Consider the following 26,406-nt stretch of genomic DNA (forward strand, 5'->3'; position numbering starts at 1 on the left):
GTTCCTCCGGTAAACGGGAGTTGCATAATCTCATAGTCATAGGAACATGTATAAGTCATGAAGAAAGCAATAGCAACATACTAAACGATCGGGTGCTAAGCTAATAGAATGGGTCATGTCAATCACATCATTCTCCTAATGATGTGATCCCATTAATCAAATGACAACACATGTCTATGGTTAGGAAACATAACCATCTTCGATTAACGAGCTAGTCAAGTAGAGGCATACTAGTGACGTTTGGTTTGTCTATGTATTCACACAAGTATTATGTTTCCGGATAATACAATTCTAGCATGAATAATAAACATTTATCATGATATAAGGAAATAAAATAATAACATTATTATTGCCTCTAGAGCATATTTCCTTCAGTCTCCCACTTGCACTAGAGTCAATAATCTAGATTACACAGTAATGATTCTAACACCCATGGAGCTTTGGTGTTGATCATGTTTTGCTCGTGGAAGAGGCTTAGTCAACGGGTCTGCTACATTCAGATCCGTATGTATCTTGCAAATCTCTATGTCTCCCACCTGGACTAGATCCCGGATGGAATTGAAGCGTCTCTTGATGTGCTTGGTTCTCTTGTGAAATCTGGATTCCTTTGCCAAGGCAATTGCACCAGTATTGTCACAAAAGATTTTCATTGGACCCGATGCACTAGGTATGACACCTAGATCGGATATGAACTCCTTCATCCAGACTCCTTCGTTTGCTGCTTCCGAAGCAGCTATGTACTCCGCTTCACATGTAGATCCCGCCACAACGCTTTGTTTAGAACTGCACCAACTAACAGCTCCACCGTTTAATGTAAACACGTATCCGGTTTGCGATTTAGAATCGTCCGGATCTGTGTCAAAGCTTGCATCAATGTAACCATTTACGATGAGCTCTTTGTCACCTCCATATATGAGAAACATATCCTTAGTCCTTTTCAGGTATTTCAGGATGTTCTTGACCGCTGTCCAGTGATCCACTCCTGAATTACTTTGGTACCTCCCTGCTAGACTTATAGCAAGACACACATCAGGTCTGGTACACAGCATTGCATACATGATAGAGCCTAACATGATAGAGCCTATGGCTGAAGCATAGGGAACATCTCTCATTTTCTCTCTATCTTTTGCATTGGTCGGACTTTGAGTCTTACTCAATTTCACACCTTGTAACACAGGCAAGAATCCTTTCTTTGCTTGATCCATTTTGAACTTTTTCAAAACTTTGTCAAGGTATGTGCTTTGTTAAAGTCCAATTAAGCGTCTCGATCTGTCTCTATAGATCTTGATGCCCAATATGTAGGCAGCTTCACCGAGGTCTTTCATTGAAAAACTTTATTCAAGTATCTTTTATGCTATCCAGAAATTCTATATCATTTCCGTTAGTAATATGTCATCTACATATAATATCAGAAATGCTACAGAGCTCCCACTCACTTCCTTGTAAATACAGCTTCTCCAAAAGTCTGTATAAAACCAAATGCTTTGATCACACTATCAAAGCGTTTATTCCAACTCCGAGAGGCTTGCACCAGTCCATAAATGGATCGCTGGAGCTTGCACACTTTGTTAGCTCCTTTTGGATCGACAAAACCTTCCGGCTGCATCATATACAACTCTTCTTGCAGAAATCCATTCAGGAATGCAGTTTTGACATCCATCTGCCAAATTTCATAATCATAAAATGCGGCAATTGCTAACATGATTCGGACAGACTTAAGCATCACTACGGGTGAGAAGGTCTCATCGTAGTCAATCCCTTGAACTTGCCGAAAACCTTTTGCGACAAGTCGAGCTTTGTAGACAGTAATATTACTGTCAGCGTCAGTCTTCTTCTTGAAGATCCATTTATTCTCAATTGCTTGCCAATCATTGGGCAAGTCAACCAAAGTCCATACTTTGTTCTCATACATGGATCCCATCTCAGATTTCATGGCTTCAAGCCATTTTGCGGAATCTGGGCTCACCATCGCTTCTTCATAGTTCGTAGGTTCATCATGATCTAGTAGCATGACTTCCAGAACAGCATTACCGTACCACTCTGGCGTGGATCTTACTCTGGTTGATCTACGAGGTTCAGTAGTATCTTGTTCTGAAGTTTCATGATCATTATCATTAGCTTCCTCACTAATTGGTGTAGGTGTCATAGAAACAGGTTTCTGTGATGTACTACTTTCCAATAAGGGAGCAGGTACAGTTACCTCATCAAGTTCTACTTTCCTCCCACTCACTTCTTTCGAGAGAAACTCCTTCTCCAGAAAGTTTCCGAATTTAGCAACAAAAGTCTTGCCTTCGGATCTGTGATAGAAGGTGTATCCAATAGTTTCCTTTGGATATCCTATGAAGACACATTTCTCCGATTTAGGTTCGAGCTTATCAGGTTGAAGCTTTTTCACATAAGCATCGCAGCCCCAAACAACTTTGGTTTCTTGCCAAACCACAGTTCATAAGGCGTCGTCTCAACGGATTTTGATGGTGCCCTATTTAACGTGAATGCGGCCGTCTCTAGAGCATATCCCAAAAACGATAGCGGTAAATCAGTAAGAGACATCATAGATCGCACCATATCTAGTAAAGTACGATTACGACGTTCGGACACACCATTACGCTGTGGTGTTCCGGGTGGCGTGAGTTGCGAAACTATTCCACATTGTTTCAAATGTACACCAAACTCGTAGCTCAAATATTCTCCTCCACGATCAGATCGTAGGAATTTTATTTTCTTGTTACGATGATTTTCAACTTCACTCTGAAATTCTTTGAACTTTTCAAACGTTTCAAACTTATGTTTCATTAAGTAGATATACCCATATCTACTTAAGTCATCTGTGAAGGTGATAAAATAACGATATCCGCCACGAGCCTCAACATTCATCGGACCACATACATCTGTATGTATGATTTCCAACAAATCTGTTGCTCTTTCCATAGTACCGGAGAACGGTGTTTTTGTCATCTTACCCATAAGGCACGGTTCGCAAGTACCAAGTGATTCATAATCAAGTGGTTCCAAAAGCCCATCAGTATGGAGTTTCTTCATGCGCTTTACACCGATATGACCCAAACGGCAGTGCCACAAATAAGTTGCACTATCATTATCAACTCTGCATCTTTTGGCTTCAACACTATGAATATGTGTGTCACTACTATCGAGATTTAATAAGAATAGACCACTCTTTAAGGGTGCATGACCATAAAAGATATTACTCATATAAATAGAACAACCATTATTCTCTGATTTAAATGAATAACCGTCTCACATCAAACAAGATCCAGATATAATGTTCATGCTTAACGCTGGCACCAAATAACAATTATTTAGGTCTAATACTAATCCCGAAGGTAGATGTAGAGGTAGCGTGCCGACTGTGATCACATCGACTTTGGAACCATTTCCCACGCGCATCGTCACCTCGTCCTTAGCCAATCTTCTCTTAATCTGTAGTCCCTATTTCGAGTTGCAAATATTAGCAACAGAACTAGTATCAAATACCCAGGTGCTACTGCGAGCATTAGTAAGGTACACATCAATAACATGTATATCACATATACCTTTGTTCACCTTGCCATCCTTCTTATCCGCCAAATACTTGGGGCAGTTTCGCTTCCAGTGACCAGTCTGCTTGCAGTAGAAGCACTCTGTTTCAGGCTTAGGTCCAGTTTGGGTTTCTTCTCTTGAGGTGCAACTTGCTTGCTGTTCTTTTTGAAGTTCCCCTTCTTCTTCCCTTTGCCCTTTTTCTTGAAACTAGTGGTCTTGTTGACCATCAACACTTGATGCTCCTTCTTGATTTCTACCTCCGCAGCTTTCAGCATTGCGAAGAGCTCGGGAATAGTCTTATTCCATCCCTTGCATATTATAGTTCATCACGAAGCTCTTGTAGCTTGGTGGTAGTGATTGGAGAATTCTATCAATGACGCAATCATCTGGAAGATTAACTCCCAATTGAATCAAGTGATTATTATACCCAGACATTTTGAGTATATGCTCACTGACAGAACTGTTCTCCTCCATCTTGCAGCTATAGAACTTATTGGAGACTTCATATCTCTCGAGACTTCATATCTCTCAATCCGGGCATTTGCTTGAAATATTAACTTCAACTCCTGGAACATCTCATATGCTCCATGACGTTCAAAACGTCGTTGAAGTCCCGATTCTAAGCCGTAAAGCATGGCACATTGAACTATCAAGTAGTCATCAGCTTTGCTCTGCCATACGTTCATAACATCTGGTGTTGCTCCAGCAGCAGGCCTGGCACCCAGCGGTGCTTCCAGGACGTAATTCTTCTGTGCAGCAATGAGGATAATCCTCAAGTTACGGACCCAGTCCGTGTAATTGCTACCATCATCTTTCAACTTTGCTTTCTCAAGGAACGCATTAAAATTCAACGGAACAACAGCACGGGCCATCTATCTACAATCAAACATAAACAAGCAAGATACTATCAGGTACTAAGTTCATGATAAATTTAGGTTCAATTAATCATATTACTAAAGAACTCCCACTTAGACAGACATCCCTCTAATCCTCTAAGTGATTACGTGATCCAAATCAACTAAACCATGTCCGATCATCACGTGAGATGGAGCAGTTTCATTGGTGAACATCTTTATGTTGATCATATCTACTATATGATTCACGCTCGACCTTTCGGTCTCCGTGTTCCGAGGCCATATCTGTATATGCTTGGCTCGTCAAGTTTAACCTGAGTATTCCGCGTGTGCAACTGTTTTGCACCCGTTGTATTTGAACGTAGAGCCTATCACACCCGATCATCACGTGGTGTCTCAGCACGAAGAACTTTCGCAACGGTGCATACTCAGGGAGAACACTACTTGATAATTTAGTGAGAGATCATCTTATAATGCTACCGTCAATCAAAGCAAGATAAGATGCATAAAAGATAAACATCACATGCAATCAATATAAGTGATATGATATGGCCATCATCATCTTGTGCTTGTGATCTCCATCTCCGAAGCACCGTCGTGATCACCATCGTCACCGGCGTGACACCTTGATCTCCATCGTAGCGTCGTTGTCGTCTCGCCAAGCTTGTGCTTCCATGACTATCGCTACTGTTTAGTGATAAAGTAAAGCATTACAGCACGATTGCATTGCATACAATAAAGCGACAACCATATGGCTCCTGCCAGTTGCCGATAACTTGGTTACAAAACATGATCATCTCATACAATAAAAATCAGCATCATGTCTTGACCATATCACATCACAACATGCCCTGCAAAAACAAGTTAGACGTCCTCTACTTTGTTGTTGCAAGTTTTACGTGGCTGCTACGGGCTTAAGCAAGAACCAATCTTACCTACGCATCAAAACCACAACGATAGTTTGTCAAGTTGGTGCTGTTTTAACCTTCGCAAGGACCGGGCGTAGCCACACTCAGTTCAACTAAAGTTGGAGAAACTATCACCCACAAGCCACCTCTGTGCAAAGCACGTCGGGAGAACCGGTCTCGCGTAATGTCGGTCCGGGCCGCTTCATCCAACAATACCGCCGAACCAAAGTATGACATGCTGGTAAGCAGTATGACTTATATCGCCCACAACTCACTTGTGTTCTACTCGTGCATATAACATCAACATATAAAACCTAGGCTCGGATGCCACTGTTGGGTTTCGTAGTAATTTCAAAAAAATTCCTACGCACACGCAAGATCATGATGATGCATAGCAACGAGAGGGAAGAGTGTTGTCTACGTACCCTTGTAGACCGCAACGGAAGCGTTGACGCAACGTAGAGGAAGTAGTCGTACGCCTTCCGATCCGACCGATCAAGCATCGAAACTACGACACCTCCGAGTTCTAGCACACGTTCAGCTCGATGACGATCCCCGGACTCCGATCCAGCAAAGTGTCGGGGAAGAGTTCCGTCAGCACGACGACGTGGTGATGATCTTGATGTACTACCGTCGCAGGACTTCGCCTAAGCACTACTACGATATGACCGAGGTGGAATATGGTGGAAGGGGGCACCGCACACGGCTAAGGAACGATCACGAAGATCAACTTGTGTGTTCTAGGGTGCCCCCCTGCTTCCGTATATAAAGGATCCAAGGGGGGGTGTGGCCGGCCTAGAGGAGGCGCGCAGGAGGAGTCCTACTCCTACCGGGAGTAGGACTCCCCTCCCGTTCCTTGTCCAACTAGGAGAGGTGGAGGGAGAGAAGGAAAGGGGGGCGCCGCCCCTCCCTCCTTGTCCAATTCGGACTAGGGGGAGAGGGGGCGCGCGGCCTGCCCTGGCAGCCCCTTCCTCTTCTCCACATTAGGCCCATAAGGCCCATTAACCCCCCGGGGGGTTCCGGTAACCCCCCGGTGCTCCGGTTTTATCCGAAACTTCCCCGGAACCCTTCCGGTGTCCGAATATAGTCGTCCAATATATCAATCTTTATGTCTCGACCATTTCGAGACTCCTCGTCATGTCCGTGATCACATCCGGGACTCCGAACTAACTTCGGTACATCAAAACTCATAAACTCATAATATAACTGTCATCGAAACCTTAAGCGTGCGGACCCTACGGGTTCGAGAACAATGTAGACATGACCGAGACACGTCTCCGGTCAATAACCAATAGCGGGACCTGGATGCTCATATTGGCTCCTACATATTCTACGAAGATCTTTATCGGTCAGACCGCATAACAACATACGTTGTTCCCTTTGTCATCGGTATGTTACTTGCCCGAGATTCGATCGTCGGTATCTCAATACCTAGTTCAATGTCGTTACTGGCAAGTCTCTTTACTCGTTTCGTAATACATCATCTTGCAACTAACTCATTAGTTGTAATGCTTGCAAGGCTTATGTGATGTGCATTACCGAGAGGGCCCAGAGATACCTCTCCGACAATCGGAGTGACAAATCCTAATCTCGAAATACGCCAACCCAACATTCACCTTTGGAGACACCTATAGAGCTCCTTTATAATCACCCAGATACGTTGTGACGTTTGGTAGCACACAAAGTGTTCCTCCGGTAAACGGGAGTTGCATAATCTCATAGTCATAGGAACATGTATAAGTCATGAAGAAAGCAATAGCAACATACTAAACGATCGGGTGCTAAGCTAATGGAATGGGTCGTGTCAATCACATCATTCTCCTAATGATGTGATCCCATTAATCAAATAACAACTCCTTGTTTATGGTTAGGAAACATAACCATCTTTGATTAATGAGCTAGTCAAGTAGAGGCATACTAGTGACACTTTGTTTGTCTATGTATTCACACATGTATTATGTTTCCGGTTAATACAATTCTAGCATGAATAATAAACATTTATCATGATATAAGGAAATAAATAATAACTTTATTATTGCCTCTAGGGCATATTTCCTTCACCTAGGCCGCCCAGAACGCAAGGCAACGCCACGGTCACCTGGTGACCACGCGGCGGGCATGCGAGTTTACGCGCTCTGGAGTTGGGGCCCTCGGCCACCGTCCAAACCTCGATGTATCGCCACAAACCATGTATTTCTGCTTAAATTGATACTTATGTAACTATAAATGATTTTTGGAACAAACAAATAGCAAACTATAAGGCAGGTGTAGTTCAAATTTGACCCACTTCCTACTGAATCGGCGGAAAATTGTCTTTTTCACGAGAGGTGGATCAAAACTTTTGAAACCCAACCATTTTGTCAATTGTGCATTAAATATGCACTAGTATTTTATAAAATTGATTTGGTCCAAATTTGCAACAAATATATGGTAGGTCCTTCAAAAATAACTCATTATGGGCACTCGAAAAATGGAAAAATGATTTTTCGTCCAAAGAAAATGAAAACTCCCTTAGGCAACATTGTTCGCCATTCCAATATGCACCCTTGTGCACAGTATGAGATCATTTGAACAAACTATGCCATGAATGTGGCCATAAGATTGATCATTTGACTTGAAAGCCATGAATCTTCACACATGATAGCTCATTTCTGAGAACACTTTTTAAAAAGAATTACCATATTACAAGTTTATTATTTTTTCTGGTAACTTGGTCACATATAATGACACAATGTGAAGGTTTTCCAATTTTTTGATTTTTTTGATTTTTTTATGCCCGTTTCAAAATGCGGTCGAAACAGCGGGCTTGACCGTTCATAGCTAGTTGTTGAATCTTGGAAACCTTTTGATGTTTCTCTGATTAAATAGATAGTTATGTACCTAGAAATGATTTTTGTAAAAAATAAAGAGCAAACTACAAGGCAGCTACAGTTCAAATTTGACCCGCTTCCTACTAAATCGGCGGAAATTTGTCTTTTTCACCAGAGCTGGATCAAGGCTTTTAACACCCAACCATTTGGTCAATTGTGCATTAAACATGGCCTAGTATTTGAGAAAATTGATTTTGTCCAATTTTGCAACAAATATATGGTAGGTCCTTCACAAAAAAAACTCATTTTGGGCACTCGAAAAATGAAAAATTCATTTTTCGTCCAAAGAAAATGAAAACTTCCTTAGGCAACATTATTTTCCATTCCAAGATGCACCCTTGTGCACAATATGAGATCAGTTGAACAAACTATGCCGTGAATGTGGCCATAAGATTGATCATTTGGTTTGAAAATCCATGAATGTTCACACATGATAGCTCATTACTGGTTGAATATTGGAAAAACTTTTGGTGTTTCTCTTATTAAATAGATACTAATGTACCTAGAAATGTTTTTGGAAAAAATAAGGAGAAAACAATGAGGCAGCTGCAGTTTAAATTTGACCTGCTTCCCGCTGAATCGACGGAAATTTGTCTTTTTCATGAGAGGTGGCTCGAAACTTTTAGCACACAAACATTTGGTCAATTGTACATTAAATATGGCCTAATATTTTCTAAAATGGTGTGGTGCAATTTTGCAACAAGTAAAAAAACTCATTTTGGGAACTTGAAAAATGGAAAATGAAAATTTTTATCCAAAGAAAATGAAAACTTCCTTAGGCAACATTGTTTGCTATTTTAAGATGCACCCTTCTGCACATATTTTAAAAAATTTGGAGTCCAATTTTGCAACTAATATTTGGTAGATTCTCCACATGAATAGAGGGAGTTCATGTTTTTCTCTGTCCTAATTATTCTGCTCAACTGGGCCGAAAATTGTCCAACCCAGTCCTGCCTGGGCCTTAGGCCTGTTGGACAGCGGCTCGAGCACAGCCTGCCGTCAGATGTCGACATGATGGTGGGGAGCGCGCGTGTCTGGAATAAAATAGACACTTCCTCCAGAAACCCTAGCCTCCTCCCACTCGATCCCCTCATTCTCTTTCTCGATCCCCTCCGGAAACCCTAGCCTCCTCCCACTTGATCCTCTCTCATTCTCTCTACCGACGCCTACTCCACAGCAAATCGAGCATGCCGCCCGCTCCCTCTCGCCTACGCCAACGCCATCGATGGAGGATGGGAGCAGCGAGGCCGTCCAAGATGGCGAGGCCATGTCCGCCTCGTCGGTGGGGACGAAGGCGGCGGCAGTTGTCAGGAAGACGGTGAACCTCAACTCCCCTCCCCGGCGGCGCCGCAGCAGCAAGATGGTGAAGGGACCTACCAGCCAGCGCGTGAGGCTCTATGTCTGTGGCACCATCCTCAGATACAAGAGGTGAGCAGCTACCTCCGCCGGCGTGGCTCTGCTCCTTCTCCCTCGCATGGGTATCTGAATCCGTGGTCTTGGTTGGGCACGCAGATCCAAGCAGATCCAAATGAACACCGGGGAGGACGTGGCCTGGTACGGTGGCAAGATGATGGCCTACGTCTACAAGGCCAAGTCCAAGCAATGACACCAACTACCACTGCATCTGGGGCAAGGTCTCCCACCCTCACGGAAACGTTGGCGTCGTCCACACCAAGTTCACCCCCGCCGACGCATCTGGTGAGTTGTTGGGTCGAACTGGCGTGTTGCTCTTTGATGTACTGACTTGTGTTGCATGCTGAATGTTGACGGTGTTTCGGGGGATTGATTAATATCTCGCCGGTTGTTTTTTGCTTCTTCATTGGATTAATCCAGATCCTCGGGGTCGTCGGTGGTGGCAGCCCTCCCTGACGTCGCCAGCTGCACCGGCTCGTTGGAGGACGCGATGAGCGGACGCAGTCACGCAGAGATGCACCACACGCCTGACTACTTGGTATAATGCAAATATTAGGTTCATTTTGTTTCACGTCGTTTCCTCTATCTAGCTGCACATCGTGCATGGTATCTAGCAATGTAATCCCATTCCATGTGTCCTTCACATCATCTAATTAGTGAGACAAGAGGTGCAGAAGCATAGCAATAAAAAAGCCCAGTCAATCTCTGACACCACACTACAGTATGTCATGTCAGTATATAACCCCAACATGCAACATGCAGTAGCCCAGTGTGGCTGTCTGCATGCTCCATCACATGGCCACCCTAAGAAAATGCAGAGAACACACTTCCAGACTAATCAATCATGCATGCCAATATCATTTGCTTTGTTTAATCTTTCTCAGTTTAGCTTACTAATCTCTTGTCTGTGTATTTTTTGCTGACAGAAGGGATCTGGATAGGCTGCAACTAGGAGTAAAATATGCGTCTGAACTAATTCTCTGGTGCGAAAATCGACAACCAAGATCCACTTCAGCTTCGTAGTGACCTGTGAGAGATCTGTGGTGGCAAGCGGCACGTGTCTTCTCCCTAGGCATCGGTTCATTTCTAATGTTTGATCCTGGCCATCGGTTGCTTGCCGGGATGGCAGATCCTGGCCATCGACTAAACTATTTGGAGTTGTACTTGCTAGCTAATTAGCTTCAGACGTAGTTTGGTGGTACCCGCATATGGCAGGCTTGAGATGCTTATACTGTCCGATGTAGAAGTAGCTGACTCGCATGCTTGAGATGTTTTCTCATGGCTAAAAATAAATATTTGGTTAGGGAAAGCTTCAGTTATGTGTATGGCAGGACAACACCTTTCATTTGATACACTTTGATGCTATTTCTAGCATGAATTTTTATTTCAGACTTGAAACTAGAATTCTGAACAACTATATTTCCAAGCAGATTCGCTCGCTTGGATTCGATTCCTATACATGCTTGTGTACCTAAACATTCGGTACAGTTGTTATTATTGTTGTTGTTAACCGTGCAGTCTAAAAAACAACACTCTCAATATTGTGTACCTGATTGTGTATGTGATGATTGCAGTGACGATCTTTGACATTTGAAAGATAAATGGCATGTTCATAGTTCTCACCTTGGAGTAGTTGTGATATTGTGTTAAAGAGTCATTTCTCAATTGTTCTGCTAAAGTTGTCAACCACTAGCTACAGTTCAAACTACTAGGCTACTGCAGTTCCAGCAAAAAGCAGGGGAGCCTCTCTTTTTATTCTTCACTAATAAATTCTTGTTTGAATGCATATCGTGGGGTGGTGAAGCTGGGAGCCTTTCCTCCCTATAAAAATACTTTGCTCTTCATTATGAGTAGTGCCCTTATATAATTAGCTGCTAGGAGTGTTTATATACTTGATCACCACACCTCTACTGTTCTGGTTACTTTTGCTTTCTTCTATGTAGTTGTCCAGGGCATAACAGTTTGATGTTGGCTTGTTATTGTGTTACTAGACTACTTCCTTGTACTGGCTCTACCATCAGTGACACACATCTTGGCAATTTTTGTATTACAGATGGCTTAATATTAAACTATTTATCTTGATTTGAAATTGAAATCATAGGGTTCTTTTAATCTCGTTTTGAATTCTTTGTAGTTGCTCCAGGTCCTTCTCTAGTTGTGTTTATAACTGTCTTTGTTCCTTTTTTGATAACAGGACCAGTTTGACACGATTGACTTGTCGGACAACGAGATTGTCAAGTTTGAGAACTTCCCTTTCATGAATCGCCCAGGGAGCCTACGCCTGATTACAACTTACAATAAGAGGGAGTAGGTGACGTCCAGCCCCCAGGGACTCCGCATCCAAGTCTCGGCCGTCCTCTGTAGCAAGGAGCTGAGCCAAAGGAGCAAGCAGTGTTGTTGGTTCCTTCGAGGATGCGTGCTCCTGGTCGAGTCTTGTGGAGAAGCAGGGTGAATCAGGCATCGTCTCACTTGTGCCGTTGTGGTAAGAATAGAACACCACTCTCACTTGATGTGCATGTATTAGTACAACAAAGAATTCTTACATGGTGATTGTTAGCGACACAACAATTATCTTGCAACATAGCTTGCCAAATTGCTTGCTTGCTTACTATATAACCTGTACTGCTAAACATGTTATCCTACTCCATGATGTTGTACCATTTGCAAATACTCCTGGACATCAACTCCCATTAGCTATAATCTGTACCTCTAAAAGAGGAGTATAAACTGGTATTGTATTATGCTTGAGACTTGATCCAAACCACATTAATTGTTGCCAGTGATGTTATTATCTACTCTAATGGCTGATGAATCTATACATGCCATACCATGTGGAATGACTAATGAATATGTACCTGAATACCATGTGTAATGATTGTTATTTTTGCATCGTTTGAACATTTTTTCTGTTATATAGTTTCTCACTCATGATTGATCTACTGCCAGGCGAATGAGGTTTTCAAATGTTGAAGGAGGAGGACAATAGGAACTTCTGTTATTTCTTATCATCTAAATTTATGTTTTAATTTTCTTTGTCATAGAATAGTTTTGTTTGGCACTTACTATTCTTGGGATGTAAAGATATGCATTGCTGGAATGAATGGTTGTAATATTATAACATTGCATGTTGCTTTGAAAATGTATCAGAACTGGGCTAGGCCCAAGATAGCTTGTGGTGTGATGTGTTGTAATGTCAATGGCATAATATTTTTTTGGATTGGATCAATTTTTTCGGAACTGGGCTAGGCCCAAGTTATATTGTACAATTATTTTTGATGGAAAAACATGAGAGTCCCAGCAAAGAAATGGCCCAGAAAAATACATGATCCAAAAGAAAATCTGCTGTTAAAAGGGCCACACAAAGAAATTAATAAGGCTAAATTGTTGGGCCAGGCCCATGTAGCTAATAAAAGCACAGGAAAAAATACATTAAATAGGCTGAATTGTGGCTCGGCCCATGTAAAACACCGAATTGGACCGGGCTGAACCTTATCCATGTCAGCTTGCCACGCAGGATCCTTCGTGGCCTGGGGAGGCTACTAGTGACCAAAAATTTGGTCGTGGAACCAACGACCTTTTACATATCACAGAGAAGGTCGTTAATTTCAGTTTACGACCGCCAGCTTTTGACCTTCTGTTTTTGGTCACAAAAAGGTCACAAATAAAAAACAATGACCTTTCAATGACCAATAGTGATGGTCGCAAGTTGACATATTTCTTGTAGTGCGTAGCAAATTTGAGGTGCATTCTATTTAGTTTTCATGTTGTAGAGGCAATAAATCGTGGATGCATCACTCATGGAATGAAGGTGACGCCATAATACATGGCTGGCGTGAATTAGTTTAAATTTCCCAAATAAAAAATAAAATCATTTATTTTTGGTAGCATTTTGATCCTATTTTGCTGCCAAATAAAATAATGTGACCCGGTTGGTGCAATTAGTAGGCTTCATTCAAATTCTACCACATAGTGCAAATGTACAACAAATTTAATTAGCAACCACATATAGTAGTCATTCCAAAGGAGGATTTTTCTGCCATCGCATCCTCTATGAGTCAACAAAGACCTCTTTTTCTATCCCAACATGGTGTCATGGGAGATTTTATGATCTAAAAGGTTAATTATGCTTCCATGACACCTTTTCGGGCCAGCAAATATAATGGACCATTATCTAGGATAAGTTCACCACACTTAATACATACTAAATAGTAATGTTCCCAAAGCTGCACTCTTGAAATACCTACTCGTTGGATGACCGATGGTGGTTGGGGCATTCTATCCATCCTCCATGGTGGTTGATGGGGCAACCTTGGTGGCATTATGCCAACATACGTCCCAATCGGTCTTTTTGAACCCGAATTGGAGATTTCATCTCGTTTTGTGCCCATCTGAGGACCAACTTTGGTCTACTCTGAACCGGCATACATGCACACTCTTTGTCGTTGGCCTCCAATCTGACAACGTCTGCTGCATTTCTCAATTCACTAATCATGTGATTTTTGTAAACTTGCAAGTCTGCAATATCTGTGCTCTCATGTGTGAGAGCCTCCATCTTCTTCAGCTCCTTCCAGCACTCCCACTATTTGTCTACCGTGTCCATAATCTTTACTGCTTGCGCCATAACCCATTGTGGAGACCCTCATGGTTCCTCTCGTGGAGGATTGGAGGATGATGGTGCGGTACGAGAGGCCTGACAGCGACGACGAGGCATGGAGTGGATGGTGGATGTCCCGAAAAATCAGCAAAGGGCAGTAATTGTAGTACTAGCATGAAACAATTAAATTAATTAGATTCTTAACAAATGTAGAACAATATTAGACCGAGAAGGAGCATCCAATGAGACTCAGGAGCCAAAAATTATGCAAACATTTACAAAATAAATAATAGAATAGGGGACACCTAAAATTGCCATCGGATTGTCAGTCATTAATCAATAAATCAGTAGGCATGTGAGTTAACTTTTCGTCCATCGTGGCTCCCTTCAACAACTCTCATCTCTCACGTGGTGGTGTATATACATGGTGGCTTTCCCTCACGGGTATTTTGACTATCGGTGATGGTCACTATTGTACTTCCCCTCCTGCTTTACCATTGTCTCACAGGAGGAGAAGTAAAACAGTGACCCCCTACGATAAGAAGTCAGCAAACTTCAACCAGCTCTCAACAATCGACCTCACAGGTATTTTGACAGTCGGTGATGGTCGTTCCTAAAGGAAATATGCCCTAGAGGCAATAATAAAGTTGTTATTTATATTTCCTTATATCATGATAAATGTTTATTATTCATGCTAGTATTGTATTAACCGGAAACTTAGTACATGTGTGAATACATAGACAAACATAGTGTCCCTAGTATGCCTCTACTTGACTAGCTCATTAATCAAAGATGGTTAAGTTTCCTAGCCATAGACATGTGTTGTCATTTGTTGAACGGGATCACATCATTAGAGAATGATGTGATGGACAAGACCCATCCGTTAGCTTAGCATAATTATCGTTTAGTTTTTTCTGCTATTGCTTTCTACATGACTTATACATGTTCTTGTGCCTATGAGATTATGCAACTCCTGAATACCGGAGTAACACCTTGTGTGCTACCAAACGTCACAACGTAACTGGGTGATTATAAAGATGCTCTACAGGTGTCTCCGGTGGTGTTTTATGAGTTGGCATAGATCGAGATTAGGATTTGTCACTCCGTGTATCGGAGAGGTATCTTTGGGCCCTCTCGGTAATGCACGTCACTATGAGCCTTGCAAGCAATGTGACTAATGAGTTAGTCACGGGATGATGCATTATGGAACGAGTAAAGAGACTTTCCAGTGACGAGATTGAACTAGGTATGATGATACCGACGATCGAATCTTGGGCAAGTAACATACCGATGATAAAGGGAACAACGTATGTTGTTATGCGGTTTGACCGATAAATATCTTCATAGAATATGTAGGAACCAATATGAGCATCCAGGTTCCGCTATTGGTTATTGACCAGACATGTGTCTCGGTCATGTCTACATAGTTCTCGAACCCGTAGGGTCCGCACGCTTAACGTTCGATGACGATTTGTATTATGAGTTTATGTGATTTGATGACCGAAGGTTGTTTGGAGTCCCGGATGAGATCACGGACGTGACGAGGAGTCTCGAAATGGTCGAGACATAAAGATTCATATATTGGAAGGTTACATTCGGACACCGGAATGGTTCGAGTTGTTTTGGATGAGTTTCGGAGTACCGGGGGTTACCGGAACCCCCCCCCCCCGGGGAAGTTATTGGGCCTCATGGGCCTAATGGTGGAAGAGAGGAGGCAGGACAAGTAGTGGCGCGCACCCCCTAGCCCAAACCGAATTGTACTAGGGCTAGGGGGTCGGGCCCCCTTTCCTTCTCTTCTCCTACTCCTTCCCCCTTCTCCTTGTGGAAGTAGGAAGGGGAGCGAATCCTACTTGGAGTAGGACTCCCCCCCTTGGGAGCGCCACCCTTGCCCGGCCTCCTCCTCCCCCCTTTATATACGTGGGAGGGGGACCCCATAGACACACAAGTTGATATTTTAGCCGTGTGCAGTTCCCCACTCCGTAGTTACGCACCTCGGTCATATCGTTGTAGTGCTTAGGCGAAGCCCTGCGCCTGTAACTTTATCATCACCATCACCACGCCGTCGAGCTGACGGAACTCTCCCTCGGCCTCAACTGGATCAAGATTTCGAGGGACGTCACCGAGCTGAACGTGTGCAGATCGCGGAGGTGCCGTGCGTTCGGTACTTGATCGGTTGGATCGCAAAGACGTTCGACTACATCAACCGTGTTACTAAACGCTTCCGCTTTCGGTCTACAAGGGTACGTAGACACACTCTCCCCGTCTCGTTGCTATGAATCTCCTAGATAGATCTTGCATGATCGTATGCAAAAAAATTGAAATACTGCGTTCCCCAACAGTTCCTTCTTTTCCTTCCTTGTTACCAAGGTCGGCATAGGAAGAAAAAGAAAAGAATGCCCCCCTACGACAACCGTTAGAACCATTCCTCCAAGAACATCAAACTATCATAAGGTGAGCCCCATTGGACTAAAAGTCAACACACAAGTTAAATAACAATGGTCCCCTGAACCCTAAACAATCCTTAGTGAAAATAAATATTGATATTGAACGTCTTAATATAATAGCTGCTAAGTTTTTATTACACTCTGAGTTTAATTGCACGGTCTTAATATCCATTGCACTCAATGAAAAGTTCTTGTGTTTTATTACACTTTAGCTTTAATTTTATAGTCTTATATACATTGAAAATCTAAGTAAGAAAACAAATATGGTAGTAATTTTAACCTCAAAGATGAGCGACGACACGACAAGGTACGGGGCTCGAGTGACTTGGTGGCTCATGTGAAGGCGCGACGCAGGGCTGGGGCGAAGGCGCGAAGAGGCAGTGCCTACAGCAAGGCGGCATGCTGCGACGCCTATGGTGAAGGCGCGACCATTGGGAATCTGCTGCGGCAGGTGGGGTGAGATTAGGGTTTGAGCAGAGTTGGGGTGAGATTGGGGGAATTTTCCCACGCCCGCCGGGTACTTATATGAAGGTCATATAAGTACCATGCCAGAATGTCAATGTAGTGACCCAACCAAATACGATCAAGTCTTTGTGCTTTCTGTGCCATCCCAGAATCAGTATGCTGGCACACATAATACTATGATGAAATATGATACGTCTCCAACGTATCTATAATTTTTTATTGTTCCATGCTATTATATTATCTGTTTTGGAGGGGACTAACTTATTAACCTAGAGCCCAATGGCAGTTTCTATTTTTTTCCTTGTTTTTGAGTTTTATAGAAAAGGAATATCAAACGGAGTCCAAACTGAATAAAACTTACGCGATGATTTTCTTGGACCAGAAAACACCCACAGAAGTTGGAGATCAAGTTAGAAGAGTCCTGAGGGCACCACAAGCCCTCAGGGCGCGCCCCCTGGCTTGTGGGCCCCTCAGGAGTCCACCGACCTCCCTCTCAGCTCTAGAAATCCTCAAATATTCCGATATCAACAGAAACGTCCACCAAAATACTTTTCCACTGCAGTAACCTTCTGTTCCCGGCAGATCCTATTTTATATTATTTTTGTGACTAACTTATTAACCTAGAGACCAGTGCCAGTTTCTATTTTTCCCTGTTTTTGAGTTTTACAGAAAAGGAATATCAAATGGAGTCCAAATGGAATAAAACTTTCGTGATGATTTTTCTTGGACCAGAAGGCACCCACGGAACATGGAGATGAAGTCAGAAGAGTCCCTGATACGTCTCTGACGTATCTATAATTTTCGATTGTTCGAGGCTATTATATTATCTATTTTAGATGTTTTATAAGCATTAATATGCTATTCCATATTATTTTTTGGACTAACCTATTAACCTAGAGCCCAGTGCCAGTTTTTGTTTTTTCCTTGTTTTTGAGTTTCACAGAAAAGGAATACCAAACGGAGTCCAAATCGAATGAAACCTTCACGATGATTTTTCTTGGACCAGAAGTGATGAGGACATCAATACCATTGTTACACCCACAGCCCCTGCTTCTATACATATTGTACCAGTTACTAGAGCTCGCGCATGCCAATTAAATTACTAGGTACTTTCGTTTCTTGGTAACGATTCTAATGTTCATGAGAATATGATGCTGCCTAAATTGGATACATTTGTTTTGCTTACAAATGAAGGGCCTAGCTTGGACAAGAAAGATGAACCATGGGGCAAGTTCAAGCATGGAGATGATGGCATGCGCAAGGGGAACAAGAACGGAGTTACAAGTGATGATTCCAGGACTTCGAAGCCACCATAATGAGTGCATGAAGCCTTGGACGAAATATACAAGATGCCACTTCATAAATTTTGTACAAAGGCTATTCTAGGTGCTACATCACCTTATTTTTGGGCCAGGCCCATGTAATTTCGAAATACTTGATTATAGGCTGTTTTTAGAGTCCGTATGTGTGGGGAAACAAGAGTTAGGGATGGTTTCGGACCCCTCCTCCAAGGGCCACGAAATTCCCCCTCTCTCCTCCATATATACAGCCCTTAGGGCATCGTTTAGACTTTGGGTTTTGTTTAGATTAAAGTTCACCATAGCTGCAACTTCACGTACTTCGTTTGTGTTCAACGACTAGACAAAGGCGTCACAGAATCGCACCTTGATCAATAAGCTTTCCTCTTATATTCGCAATATCCAGATTGCAATCTTAGTTTCTTGCTTGTTCTTCATTTGCCTGCAGGAAACAGACCTTCGTGGTGAGGTTGATCGTGCTCCGGCGTGGTCAATAACCACTCGGAGTTGGTTTAGCGATTGCTAAGGCGTGACGTCCTCGCACATTCGTAGTCGGATCGTCAAAGTAGAGTTCCTCCAAAACGATAGCCACCATCTCATCGAAAGACGGGACACCTTTGGCTCTATCAAGTGGTATCAGATTTTCAGGTTGCTTGGTGAGATTTAACAGTTTTTCGTAGTTTAGATCGAGTCTGTTCTTCATACCTACAGTCCACAAAAAACCACGAAAAAATTAGGGTTAGTTCATCATGTCCAAACCAATCTGAGCCTTTGCATAATCTTTTTAGGATTTTTGCTTTGTTGAATTTGCGGTTGCATCGTTGTGTCTAGTTGCTGGTCTTAGCGTCTAGTCTTTTAGAGTTTCGAGTTCTGGTCATAAGTTGTCACGCCGCCGCACCATCATCATCACCACTGCCATCTACCACCACCGCTTATCCGCCACCGATTCATATCCATATACCACCACCGATCCGTATCCATATACCACCACCGCTACCACCATCGCTGCCATATACAAACACCGCTGCCATATCCTACCACCATATATCCACCACCAATCCGAGTTCCTTTCATATTAGGTTTGTTTTCGAGATTCATCTAATTTCCGATTCGTGTTTCCTTGCTTGAGTAGGCTTAAAAAAAGAGTCTGGAGACCCCCGGGCAGTTTTTAGGGCAAAATTTCGGTGACCGAAAATATTTTTTCCCTATCCTATTTTAGGCTATTCTGAGTCTTTTGAGCCACGTGACATCATAGTGATTTTTTGTCGCACTTTTTCGTCGTCGCTGCCCTGATTTCCGGAAAAAAAATAGTCAAAAAAATTCCGTGCCCATCCTGTCAGTTTGACCTAGGAAGAGTTTTGCGACACTCGCTATTATAGTGATTTTTTCGCAAAAAAGAGGAGCGCAAAAAAAATAGGGCGAAAAAAATTCCAGAGTGTGCTTTTCCCTTGTTTACGTGTTGCGCCGTGATTTTGTTCGTGTTCTAGGCTCGCGTCTGTAGTATGGTCTAGCCTAGGACCAACACAGTACCGTCGTTGAGCGTTTATTCAACTTTGCATCTCTGAATTGATTATTGCTGACCCTTTTTGCTACCATATTATAAGCCTTCCTAGCTCCACATACATCTACGTCGTGCATTTGACTCTCCCTGGTAATCGCTCTATCCAAGCTTTGAGAGTTTTGACTACAACGGTTGTCGATCACCGCCTGCTGCTGGATAAGAACTGGTAAGGATTTGAGATTTGCTTGACGGATTTGTGACACCCACCACCACCTCTTGTTAGTAGTCTGTAGGATCATATTCTTGTGTGTTTCTATTGCTGCTAACCATGGCAGGATCACAAGTCGATGAGACTGACTGGGAGAACATGACGAATAAGGAGTTGCATGATAAATTTCAGCAAATGATGACTGAACAGGTGCAAGATGTGCTGAACAATTTTGAAGAGGCCATGGATAAGATAACTGGCTTTGAGAAGACGTTCGAAACAAAGCTCGATAACAAATTTAATGAACTACTTGTGCGTCTTCCACAACCACCACCGGTTGCACCTTCTGCACCTCTGCAACAACAACAACAACAACAACAACAACAACAACAACAACAACAACAACAACAACAACAACAACAACAACAACAACAACAACAACAACAACAACAACAACAGCAGCAACAGCAACAGCAACAGCAGCAGCAATAGCAACAACAACAACAACAACAACAACAACAACAACAACAACAACAACAACAACGACGACGACGACGACGACGACGACGACGACAACTACCTCCACATCGCAAAACAGCCCTCCGCCGAGCGAGTTGTGTCCCTCTTGAGCCTGGCCAAACTGTTGGTGCTGCTGTTGATACATTTGTGGCTCCTGCTGCTAATGCAGAGGAGGATGATTATGCGGGAGATTACGAGGATGAGGTTGATCAAAATTAGAACTACGTGCAACCACCAGCACCACAACCACCAAGTCGTCCACATGCAAATAATGGCAATGGTAGGGCTCCCCCTCAAGTACGAGATCATGAGCATCTCCCTAAACTGAAATTGAATAGCTATGCCGTTGGAGTTGATGGACTCTTTATCTTCCAAGCCTTCCGCTGTTATCTTATTTAGATGGCCTTAAGCCATATTTATTTGTAATAAGTTCTCTCTTGAGACCTTCGATGTAAAAAGTGTGTGATTTCTACTCTGTTATAAATCCATTCGAGTATTGTGTGTGTCAGCATTACCGATCCAGGGATGACATTGAAGCATAGAGACTTGACCATCTGAGGTCGGGTCGCTACATTATGGGACTGTTTCCTTCCTCTAATGGGTATCACATATTTTATTTGATGTTGATTACATTACTAAGTGGGTAGAAGCTATTCCAACTAGTAGTGCTGATCATAACACATCTATTAAGATGCTTAAAGAAGTTATTTTTTCGAGGTTTGGAGTCCTTAGATACTTAATGACTGATGGTGGTTCACATTTTATTCATGGTGCTTTTCGTAAAATGCTTGCTAAGTATGATGTTAATCAAAGAATTGCATCTCCATATCATCCACAGTCTAGTGGTCAAGTAGAACTGAGTAATAGAGAGGTTAAATTAATTTTGCAAAAGGTTGTTATTAGATCTAGAAAGAATTGGTCCAAGAAACTTGATGATGCATTATGGGCCTATAGAACTGTATATAAAAATCCTATGGATATGTCTCCGTATAAAATGGTTTATGGAAAAGCATGTCACTTACCTCTTGAACTAGAACATAAGGCATATTGGGCCATTAAAGAGCTCAATTATGACTCCCAACTTGCCGGTGAGAAGAGACTATTTGACATTAGCTCACTTGATGAATGGAGAACCCGGGCCTATGAGAATGCCAAATTGTTTAAAGAAAAAGTTAAAAGATGGCATGACAAAAGGGTACAAAAACGTGAGTTTAATGTAGGTGATTATGTATTGTTATACAACTCTCGTTTAAGATTTTTTTGTAGGAAAGCTCCTCTCTAAATGGGAAGGTCCTTACGTTATCGAGGAGGTCTATCGTTCCGGTGCCATAAAAATCAACAACTTCGAAGGCACAAATCCGAGGGTGGTGAACGGTCAAAGAATCAAACATTATATCTCAGGTAACCCTATAAATGTTTAAACTAATGTTATTGAAACCGTAACCCCGGAGGAGTATATAAGGGACACCTTCCAGAACGTTTCAGCCTCCAAAAAGGAAGAGGTATGTGGTACGGTAAGTAAACCGACTCCAAAACGGTTCTAATAGCAAATTTTCTCCATTTTGGAATATTTAAGAAAATAGGAAAATAAGAAGTAGTCCGGAAAGGACACGAGGCGTCCACGAGGGTGGAGGGCGCGCCCTACCCCCTGGGCGCGCCCCCCTGCCTTATGGGCACCTCGTGTGCCCTCCGGACTCCGTTTTCTTGCACAATACTTCTTTTGGTCGGTAAAAATTCATTATATAATCTCCCGAAGGTTTGTACCACCGTACCATGCAATTATCCTCTGTTTTTGTTTCGAGTTGTTTTCTGCCAGAGTTGTCAAGGCCAGGCATCATGTCGTCCCCCTCCCCCAACAATGAGGGCGACGATACTTGGCTAATGAAGATAGAGCTGAAGAGAGAAGAACCCGGGGAAATCAACAAGGATGATGGGATCAAGAAGGCCACAGAGGATCAAGCTCCGACAGCAGAAGAAGAAGACATCCTTCAACCTCATTACAATCTTCTTACCCCTACTGAAATTGAAGCTTTCAAGATGATTGAAATAGTTCGGGTGTAGACCAAGTATCTAACTCGTGAAAATATTCCGTTGCAAGAGCATATCATCGCACTTAAGGGCATTATTCATAAATTGGAGCATCTCCTGCGCTCGATGCTGGACGACAAGCCTACATCGTCAACAACTCCATCATCACTACCACCAAAGGAGAATTGAGTATTGGGTATGGGCACTCCCCTTGGCAACTGCCAATCTTGGGGGAGTGCCCCAGTATCGTATCACCATCACACTTTTATCTTTACCATTTTTCTTAGTTCAATCCTTTTGGTTATATCTTGATCTAGTAGAATAAAGTTTTAGTATGATCTAGTTTTGAGTTTTGCTTTATGATCCTTCTATGTAATCGTGTCCGTGAGCTATATATACAATAAAGATTAGTTTTGAGTCAAGGGCTTGGTTATCTTGCTATGATCTCGAGGGAATAAAAATAAAAGAGAAGAGAAAGAATAAAAAGAAATAAAGAGATCATATGGATCTTATGGAGAGTAATGACTTCACATATAAAGAGTATGATGAATAAAAGTTGTTGAGAGTTGACAAACATAGTTTTGGTCATCGTTGCAATTAATAGGAAGTAATAAAGAAAGAGAGGTTTTCACATACAAATATACTGTCTTGGACATATTTTATGATTGTGAGCACTCATTAAAATATGACATGCTAAAAAGTTGATGTTGGACAAGGAAGACAACGTAATGGGTTATGTTTTCTTACATCTGAAATAAATTATATTGTCATGGATCATCCAACATGTTGAGCTTGACTTTCCCCCTCATGCTAGACAAATTCTTTGCATGAAGTAGAGATACTACTTGTGCTTCCAAATATCCTTAAACCCAGTTTTGCCATGAGAGTCCACCATATCTACCTATGGATTGAGTAAGATCCTTCAAGTAAGTTGTTATTGTTGCAAGCAATAAAAATGCTCTCTAAATATGCATGATTTATTAGTGTGGAGAAAATAAGCTTTATACGATCTTGTGATGTGGAAGAAATAAAAGTGATGGACTACATAATAAATGCCCATATCACAAGTGGCAATATAAAGTGACGTTCTTTTGCATTAAGATTTCGTGCACCCAACCATAAAAACACATGACAACCTCTGCTTCCCTCTACGAAGGGCCTATCTTTTATTCTTGTCTTATACTTTATATAAGAGTCATGGTGATCTTCACCTTTCATTTTTACATTTTATCCTTTGGCAAGCACTGTGTGTTGGAAAGATCCTGATATATATAGCTAATTGAATGTGAGTTTTCATGAACTATTATTGTTGACATTACCCTTGAGGTAAAAGGTTGGGAGGCAAAACTATAAGCCCCTATCTTTCTCTGTGTCCGATTAAAAGATCATACCCACAAATATTGCGTGAGTGTTAGCAATTGTGAAAGACTAAATGATAGTTGAGTATGTGGACTTGCTGAACAACTCTTATATTGAGTCTTTCTGATGTTATGATAAATTGCAATTGCTTCAGTGACTGAGATTATAGTTTGTTAGTTTTCAATGAAGTTTCTAATTCATACTTTGAATTGTGAATGAATTGTTACTTTAGCATAAGAATTCATATGATAATATATATATATATATATATACGTTGCTGTTCAAATAATGATCATGATGCCCTCATGTATGCTACCTCTTGAGCACTGCGTTGGTTTTTCCGAAGAGGAAGGGATGATGCAGCAAAGTAGCGTAAGTATTTCCCTCAGTTTTTGAGAACCATGGTATCAATCCAGTAGGAGGATACGCGTGAGTCCCTCGTACCTGCACAAAACAAATAAATCCTCGCAACCAACGCAAATAGGGGTTGTCAATCCCTATAAGGCCACTTACGAGAATGAGATCTGATAGATATGATAAAGATAATATTTTTGGTATTTTTGTGATAAAGATGCAAAGTGAAATAAAGGCAAAGTAAATAGCAAAGGAAATAACTAAGTAGTAGGAGATTAATATGATAAAGATAGACCCGGGGGCCATAGGTTTCACTAGTGGCTTCTCTCGAGAGCATAAGTATTCTACGGTGAGTGAACAAATTAATGTTGAGCAATTGACAGAATTGAGCATAGTTATGAGAATATCTAGGTATGATCATGTATATAGGCATCACATCCGAGACAAGTAGACCGACTCCTGCCTGCATCTACTACTATTACTCCACTCATCGACCGCTATCCAGCATGCATCTAGAGTATTAAGTTAAAAACAGAGTAACGCCTTAAGCAAGATGACATGATGTAGAGGGATAGACTCATGCAATATGAAGAAAACCCCATCCTATTATCCTCGATGGAAACAATACAATACGTGCCTTGCTGCCCCTACTGTCACTGGGAAAGGACACCACAAGATTGAACCCAAAGCTAAGCACTTCTCCCATTGCAAGAAAGATCAATCTAGTAGGCCAAACCAAACTGATAATTCGAAGAGACTTGCAAAGATAACCAATCATACATAAAAGAATTCAGAGAAGATTCAAATATTATTCATATATAGACTTGATCATAAACCCACAATTCATCAGTCTCAACACACACACCGCAAAAAGAAGATTACATCGAATAGTTCTCCACAAGAGAGGAGGAGAACATTGTATTGAGATCCAAAAAGAGAGAAGAAGCCATCTAGCTACTAACTATGGACCCATAGGTCTGAGGTAAACTACTCACACTTCATCGGAGAGGCTATGGTGTTGATGTAGAAGCCCTCCGTGATCGATGCCTCCTACGGCGGAGCTCCGGAACAGGCCCCAAGATGGGATCTTGTGGATACAGAAAGTTACGGCGGTGGAATTAGGGTTTTGGCTCCGTTTGATATTCCTTCTCTTCGAAACCCTAAAACAGGCAAAAAACAGCAATTCTGGATTGGGCCTCCGGTTAATAGGTTAGTCCCAAAAATAATATAAAAGTAGATAATAAAGCCCAATAATGTCCAAAACAGTAGATAATATAGCATGGAGCAATCAAAAATTATAGATACGTTGGAGACGTATCAAGCATCCTCAAGCTTAATTCCTGCTCGTCCTCGAGTAGGTAAATGATAAAAACAGAATTTTTGATGCGGAGTGCTACTTCGCATAATTTTAATGCAATTCTTCTTAATTGTGGTGTGAATATTCAGATCCGAAAGATTCAAGACAAAAGTTCATATTGACATAAAAATAATAATACTTCAAGTATACTAACAAAGCAATTATGTCTTCTCAACATAACATGGCTAAAGAAAGTTATCCCTACAAAATCATATAGTCTGGCTATGCTCTATCTTCACCACACAAAATATTTAAATCATGCACAACCCCGATGACAAGCCAAGCAATTGTTTCATACTTTTGACATTCTCAAAACTTTTTCAATTTTCATGCAATACATGAGCGTGAGCCATGGATATAGCACTATAGGTGGAATAGAATGGTGGTTGTGGAGAAGACAAAAAGGGAGAAGATAGTCTCACATCAACTAGGCGTATCAACGGGCTATGGAGATGCCCATCAATAGATATCAATGTGAGTGTGTAGGGATTGCCATGCAACGGATGCACTAGAGCTATAAGTATATGAAAGCTCAAAAAGGAACTAAGTGGGTGTGCATCCAACTTGCTTGCTCATGAAGACCTAGGGCAATTTGAGGAGGCCCATCATTGGAATATACAAGCCAAGTTCTATAATGAAAAATTCCCACTAGTATATGAAAGTGATAACATGAGAGACTCTCTACTATGAAGATCAT

General features: G+C 41.9%; 1 pseudogene; it reads left to right on the forward strand.

Moving 5' to 3' along the window:
* The first annotated feature begins 9,529 nt into the window (after positions 1-9,529).
* Positions 9,530-11,893, forward strand: LOC125526905 (annotated as a pseudogene).
* Positions 11,894-26,406: the final 14,513 nt, after the last annotated feature.

This window comes from Triticum urartu, unplaced genomic scaffold, assembly GCF_003073215.2.
Source record: "Triticum urartu cultivar G1812 unplaced genomic scaffold, Tu2.1 TuUngrouped_contig_227, whole genome shotgun sequence".
Lineage (NCBI taxonomy): Eukaryota > Viridiplantae > Streptophyta > Magnoliopsida > Poales > Poaceae > Triticum > Triticum urartu.